The following is an 8,438-nucleotide window of genomic DNA, read 5'->3' on the forward strand; positions in this document are numbered from 1 at the left end:
ATAGTTGTATTCGTGTGGTGTAATATATGTAATATAGTGTGCTTATGCTTTATGATATATCTAAAAATTGCTTGTATTAATAAGTATTTTTTTATGAATCTAACTCTTGTCTATTTTACAGTATAAAAACACAAAATGGATAGACAACCCAATATTTTAAGAGACCTACCCGGAGACATGATTGATGAAATCTTGTCTAGAGTCGGTCAGAATTCCTCGGCACAACTATATAAGGCGAGATCAGTTTGTAAGACATTCAAAGAACGTTCCAAGAATGCCTTGGTTTATAAAAGGCTTTCGTTCGAAAGATGGGGGATATCACATTGGGAAATCCATAAGTTACGATGTGTTTACTCTGACGCATATATTGCGGGGAACCCAAATGCTATTTTACGCAACGGGTTAAGAAATTATTTTGACTCAGTATATCCGAATATAGGACTTCGTGATTTAGAAAAAGCGGCTAACATGCAACATAAAGAAGCATGTTATGCTTACGGGTTAGTAATGTTCGCTTCTCACCAAAGTGAGAACAAGAACATCGGGCTACAACTATTAAACAAAACGTTCCCACAAGTGGCGGAGTCGGTAATTGGGGTAAGAAATGAGGTTTTTAGGTTATTACGAGACTGTTGGTCATTACGTAACCCTCGTCCCTTTGACGACGTTACAACACACTGTCTTATCAATGGCCATAACGGTTATGTTCCACAAGACCAAGGATGGGAAGTAGTCCTAGTAAAACCAGAATGCATGACTTGTTTCTGGACGTATGAATTACGTGTCTTTATTGCCTTTGCTGAACGACTTGTGTACTAGCTAGAATTATCTTCACAACTATCTTGTATCAAAGTTATTGTGTGCTATATTTCATGCTTTATGTAAAATAAGCGGTATTGTAAGTTTGTAAAATATTGTATAAAAGTTTGAACGCGAAATATTATTACAATCAGTTTTTCATATAGAATTGTAGTAGTTGAATTGTATATTAGCTACTAAGTATGAACTTAACGGGTAGGTACTACCCGAATTTAAACTTATAAAACGCTAATATGAAGAAAAAGCTTTTATAAATGAGTTCATATTATGCTACGAAATACTATTAACTACTCTTAATATTCTGTATGATTAACTTGTTCCAGTTGACTATTTTGAAGGAAATGGCACCGACTACTCGACACACCGTGAATATGAATGAAGAGGAATTCCGTACTTTTCTAGCTTCAAACATAGCCTCAGTACAGGCTGCGCTACATACCAACAATAACCTTGGATCTGGTAGTACAGGAAATCGTGTAGGATGCACCTACAAAGAATTCACTGCCTGCAAACCTTTGGAATTTAATGGAACCGAAGGACCGATCGGATTGAAACGGTGGACCGAGAAGGTCGAATCGGTGTTTGCCATAAGTAAGTGTACTGAAGAGGACAAAGTGAAGTACGCTACGCATACCTTCACAGGTTCTGCGTTAACATGGTGGAATACCTATCTAGAGCAAGTGGGACAAGATGATGCGTATGCACTACCGTGGTTAGCATTCAAGCACCTGATGAACGAGAAGTACCGTCCCAGAACCGAGGTCAATAAGCTCAAGACAGAACTTAGAGGGTTACGAACCCAAGGATTTGATATTACTACGTACGAAAGACGATTCACAGAATTGTGCCTATTGTGTCCGGGAGCATTCAAAGATGAGGAAGAGAAGATCGACGCGTTTGTGAAAGGATTACCGGAAAGAATCCAAGAAGATATAAGTTTACACGAGCCCGCCTCCATACAACAGGCATGTAGAATGGCTCACAAACTAGTGAACTAGATTGAAGAAAGAATTAAAGAACAGACTGCTGAAGAGGCCAATGTGAAGCAATTCAAAAGAAAGTGGGAGGAAAACGGTGATAAGAATCACCAATACAACAACAACAGCAATTACAACAATAATCGCAACAATTATCCCAACAATCACAACATCAATCGCAACTACAACAACAACAACAACAACAACAACAACAACAACAACAACAACAACAACAGTAACTACAACAATCATCCCAACAACAATAATAACCGCAACAACAACAACAATCAGAAGCAGCTATGCCAAAGGTGTGAAAAGTATCACTCGGGGTTCTGCACCAAATTTTACAACAAGTGTAAAAGAAATGGTCATAGCGCGGCGAAGTGTGAGGTCTACGGACCAGGGGTTAATAGAACGAAAGGAACAAATGGTGTCGGAACGAGTAATGGCGGAGCAAGTAGTGTCGGAGCAAGTTATGCCAATGTAGTTTGTTATAAATGTGGAAAACCGGGCCACATTATTAGAAATTGCCCGAACCAGGAGAACACGAATGGACAAGGCCGCGGAAGAGTTTTCAATATTAATGCGGCAGACCACAGGAAGACCCGGAGCTTGTTACGGGTACGTTTCTTATTGACAATAAATCTGCTTACGTTTTATTTGATTCGGGTGCGGATAGAAGCTATATGAGTAGAGATTTTTGTGCTAAATTAAGTTGTCCATTGACGCCTTTGGATAGTAAATTTTTACTCGAATTAGCAAATGGTAAATTAATTTCAGCAGATAATATATGTTGGAATCGAGAAATTAAACTGGTTAGCGAAACATTTAAGATTGATTTGATACCAGTAGAATTAGGGAGTTTTGATGTGATAATCGGTATGGACTGGTTGAAAGAAGTGAAAGCAGAGATCGTTTGTTACAAAAATGCAATTCGCATTATACGAGAAAAAGGAAAACCCTTAATGGTGTACGGAGAAAAGGGCAACACGAAGCTACATATTATTAGTAATTTGAAGGCACAAAAACTAATAAGAAAAGGTTGCTATGCTGTTCTAGCACACGTCGAGAAAGTACAAACTGAAGAAAAGAGCATCAATGATGTTCCCATTACAAAAGAATTTCTCGATGTATTTCCGAAAGAATTACCGGGATTACCCCCACAGCGATCCGTTGAATTTCAAATAGATCTTGTACCAGGAGCTGCACCAATAGCTCGTGCTCCTTACAGACTCGCACCCAGTGAGATGAAAGAACTGCAAAGCCAATTACAAGAACTTTTAGAGCGTGGTTTCATTCAACCAAGCACATCACCGTGGGGAGCTCCTGTTTTGTTTGTCAAGAAGAAAGATGGTACATTCAGGTTGTGTATCGACTACCGAGAGTTGAACAAACTTACCATCAAGAACCGCTACCCACTACCGAGAATCGTCGACTTATTTGATCAACTACAAGGCTCGTCTGTTTATTCAAAGATTGACTTACGTTCCGGGTATCATCAAATGCGAGTGAAAGAAGATGATATTCCAAAGACTGCTTTCAGAACACGTTACGGTCATTACGAGTTTATGGTCATGCCGTTTGGTTTAACTAATGCACCAGCTGTGTTCATGGACCTTATGAACCGAGTGTGTGGACCATACCTTGACAAGTTTGTCATTGTTTTCATTGATGACATACTTATTTACTCAAAGAATGACCAAGAACACGGTGAACATTTGAGAAAGGTGTTAGAAGTATTGAGGAAGGAAGAATTGTACGCTAAGTTTTCAAAGTGTGCATTTTGGTTGGAAGAAGTTCAATTCCTCGGTCACATAGTGAACAAAGAAGGTATTAAGGTGGATCCGGCAAAGATAGAAACTTTTGAAAAGTGGGAAACCCCGAAAACTCCGAAACACATACGCCAGTTTTTAGGACTAGCTGGTTACTACAGAAGGTTCATCCAAGACTTTTCCAGAATAGCAAAACCCTTGACTGCATTAACGCATAAAGGGAAGAAATTTGAATGGAATTCAGTTATTGAAGAAAAAGCTAACTACGGCACCTATATTGTCATTGCCTGAAGAGAATGATGATTTTGTGATTTATTGTGACGCATCAAAGCAAGGTCTCGGTTGTGTATTAATGCAACGAACGAAGGTGATTGCTTATGCGTCTAGACAATTGAAGATTCACGAACAAAATTATACGACACATGATTTGGAATTAGGCGCGGTTGTTTTTGCATTAAAGACTTGGAGGCACTACTTATATGGGGTCAAAAGTATTATATATACCGACCACAAAAGTCTTCAACACATATTTAATCAGAAACAACTGAATATGAGGCAGCGTAGGTGGATTGAATTATTGAGTGATTACGACTTTGAGATTCGTTACCACCCGGGGAAGGCAAATGTGGTAGCCGATGCCTTGAGCAGGAAGGACAGAGAACCCATTCGAGTAAAATCTATGAATATAATGATTCATAATAACCTTACTACTCAAATAAAGGAGGCGCAACAAGGAGTTTTAAAAGAGGGAAATTTAAAGGATGAAATACCCAAAGGATCGGAGAAACATCTTAATATTCGGGAAGATGGAACCCGGTATAGGGCTGAAAGGATTTGGGTACCAAAATTTGGAGATATGAGAGAAATGGTACTTAGAGAAGCTCATAAAACCAGATACTTAATACATCCTGGAACGGGGAAGATGTACAAGGATCTCAAGAAACATTTTTGGTGGCCGGGTATGAAAGCCGATGTTGCTAAATACGTAGGAGAATGTTTGACGTGTTCTAAGGTCAAAGCTGAGCATCAGAAACCATCAGGTCTACTTCAACAACCCGAAATCCCGGAATGAAAATGGGAAAACATTACCATGGATTTCATCACTAAATTGCCAAGGACTGCAAGTGGTTTTGATACTATTTGGGTAATAGTTGATCATCTCACCAAATCAGCACATTTCCTGCCAATAAGAGAAGATGACAAGATGGAGAAGTTAGCACGACTGTATTTGAAGGAAGTCGTCTCCAGACATGGAATACCAATCTCTATTATCTCTGATAGGGATGGCAGATTTATTTCAAGATTCTGGCAGACATTACAGCAAGCATTAGGAACTCGTCTAGACATGAGTACTGCCTATCATCCACAAACTGATGGGCAGAGCAAAAGGACGATACAAACGCTTGAAGACATGCTACGATCATGTGTTATTGATTTCGGAAACAGTTGGGATCGACATCTACCATTAGCAGAATTTTCCTACAACAACAGCTACCATTCAAGCATTGAGATGGCGCCGTTTGAAGCACTTTATGGTAGAAAGTGCAGGTCTCCGATTTGTTGGAGTGAAGTGGGGGATAGACAGATTACGGGTCCGGAGATTATACAAGAAACTACCGAGAAGATCATCCAAATTCAACAACGTTGAAAACCGCCCAAAGTCGACAAAAGAGCTACGCTGACATTAAAAGAAAAGATATAGAATTTGAAATTGGAGAGATGGTCATGCTTAAAGTTGCACCTTGGAAAGGTGTTGTTCGATTTGGTAAACGAGGGAAATTAAATCCAAGGTATATTGGACCATTCAAGATTATTGATCGTGTCGGACCAGTAGCTTACCGACTTGAGTTACCTCAACAACTCGCGGCTGTACATAACACTTTCCACATCTCGAATTTGAAGAAATGTTTTGCTAAAGAAGATCTCACTATTCCTTTAGATGAAATCCAAATCAATGAAAAACTCCAATTCATCGAAGAACCCGTCGAAATAATGGATCGTGAGGTTAAAAGACTTAAGCAAAACAAGATACCAATTGTTAAGGTTCGATAGAATGCTCGTAGAGGACCCGAGTTCACCTGGGAGCGTGAAGATCAGATGAAGAAGAAATACCCGCATCTATTTCCAGAAGATTCGTCAACACCTTCAACAGCTTAAAATTTCGGGACGAAATTTATTTAACGGGTAGGTACTGTAGTGACCCGAACTTTTCCATGTTTATATATATTAATTGAGATTGATATTTACATGATTAATTGTTTCCAACATGTTAAGCAATCAAACTTGTTAAGACTTGATTAATTGAAATATGTTTCATATAGACAATTGACCACCCAAGTTGACCGGCGATTCACGAACGTTAAAACTTGTAAAAACGACATGACGATATATATATGGATATACATATGGTTAACATGAGATTATGATAAGTAAGTATCTCCATAAGTATATTAACAATGAGTTATATACATATAAACAAGACTACTAACTTAAGGATTTCGAAACGAGACATATATGTAACGATTATCGTTGTAACGACATTTAAATGTATATATATCATATTAAGATATATTAATATATCATAATATCATGATAATATAATAATTTAACATCTCATTAGATATAATAAACAATGGGTTAACAACATTAATTGAGATCGTTAACTTAAAGGTTTCAAAACAACACTTACATGTAACGACTAACGATGACTTAACGACTCAGTTAAAATGTATATACATGTAGTGTATTTAGATGTATTAAAATACTTTTGGAAGACTTCAAGACATATATCAAAACACTCATACTTAATGAAAATGGTTACAGTTACTTTTCCATTCTTTTCTTTCATCAAGAATTCTAGTCGTATTCTTACCCGTATTATACACAGCTTCAAAACGTACTTACTATGAGTATATACCAATAGGAACTAGCATGGGATTCCACTCTTGATTATGTCATGTATGACTAATCAGTTTTAACTTCTACCATGAGCTAGTCAACTAACTAGAACTCCTTTTAACCCCACTCACCACTCACCAATTACCACTCATCTTTCACTCCATTTCACTTCCAATTCTCTTTCTAATTCTCTCTCAACACACACACAATATTATGAACGTATTTTTCCAGTAGTTAATCATCATCTTCATCAAAAATCACTTCAAGAATCAAGCTATAATCATCATAGGAAGAACACTTCAAGAACACTTCAAAAATCCCTTCAAGTTTACTAATTTACTTCCAAGCTTTCTAATCCATTCCAAGTAATCATATAAGATCAAGAAACCGTTGTTATATACAGTAGGTTATCTTTCTTATTCAAGGTAATATTCATATTCAAACTTTGATTCAATTTCTATAACTATAAACTATCTTAATTCGAGTAAAAATCTTACTTGAACTTGTTTTTGTGTCATGATCCTACTTCAAGAACTTTCAAGCCATCCAAGATCCTTTGAAGCTAGATCATTTCTTGTCACTTCCAGTAGGTTTACCTACTAAACTTGAGGTAGTAATGATGTTCATAACATCATTCGATTCATATATATAAAACTATCTTATTCGAAGGTTTAAACTCGTAATCACTAGAACATAGTTTAGTTAATTCTAAACTTGTTCGCAAACAAAAGTTAATACTTCTAACTTGACTTTTAAAATTAACTACACACATGTTCTATATCTATATGATATGCTAACTTAATGATTTAAAACCTGGAAACACGAAAAACACCGTAAAACCGGATTTACGCCGTCGTAGTAACACCGCGGGCTGTTTTGGGTTAGTTAATTAAAAACTATGATAAACTTTGATTTAAAAGTTGTTATTCTGAGAAAATGATTTTTATTATGAACATGAAACTATATCCAAAAATTATGGTTAAACTCAAAGTGGAAGTATGTTTTCTAAAATGGTCATCTAGACGTCATTCTTTCGACTGAAATGACTACCTTTACAAAAACGACTTGTAACTTATTTTTACGACTATAAACCTATACTTTTTCTGTTTAGATTCATAAAATAGAGTTCAATATGAAACCATAGCAATTTGATTCACTCAAAACGGATTTAAAATGAAGAAGTTATGGGTAAAACAAGATTGGATAATTTTTCTCATTTTAGCTACGTGAAAATTGGTAACAAATCTATTCCAACCATAACTTAATCAACTTGTATTGTATATTATGTAATCTTGAGATACCATAGACACGTATACAATGTTTCGACCTATCATGTCGACACATCTATATATATTTCGGAACAACCATAGACACTCTATATGTGAATGTTGGAGTTAGCTATACAGGGTTGAGGTTGATTCCAAAATATATATAGTTTGAGTTGTGATCAATACTGAGATACGTATACACTGGGTCATCGATTGATTCAAGATAATATTTATCGATTTATTTCTGTACATCTAACTGTGGACAACTAGTTGTAGGTTACTAACGAGGACAGCTGACTTAATAAACTTAAAACATCAAAATATATTAAAAGTGTTGTAAATATATTTTAAACATACTTTGATATATATGTATATATTGTTATAGGTTCGTGAATCAACCAGTGGCCAAGTCTTACTTCCCGACGAAGTAAAAATCTGTGAAAGTGAGTTATAGTCCCACTTTTAAAATCTAATATTTTTGGGATGAGAATACATGCAGGTTTAATAAATGATTTACAAAATAGACACAAGTACGTGAAACTACATTCTATGGTTGAATTATTGAAATCGAATATGCCCCTTTTTATTAAGTCTGGTAATCTAAGAATTAGGGAACAGACACCCTAATTGACGCGAATCCTAAAGATAGATCTATTAGGCCTAACAAACCCCATCCAAAGTACCGGATGCTTTAGTACTTCGAA

This window comes from Rutidosis leptorrhynchoides, chromosome 5 (assembly GCF_046630445.1).
Source record: "Rutidosis leptorrhynchoides isolate AG116_Rl617_1_P2 chromosome 5, CSIRO_AGI_Rlap_v1, whole genome shotgun sequence".
NCBI lineage: Eukaryota > Viridiplantae > Streptophyta > Magnoliopsida > Asterales > Asteraceae > Rutidosis > Rutidosis leptorrhynchoides.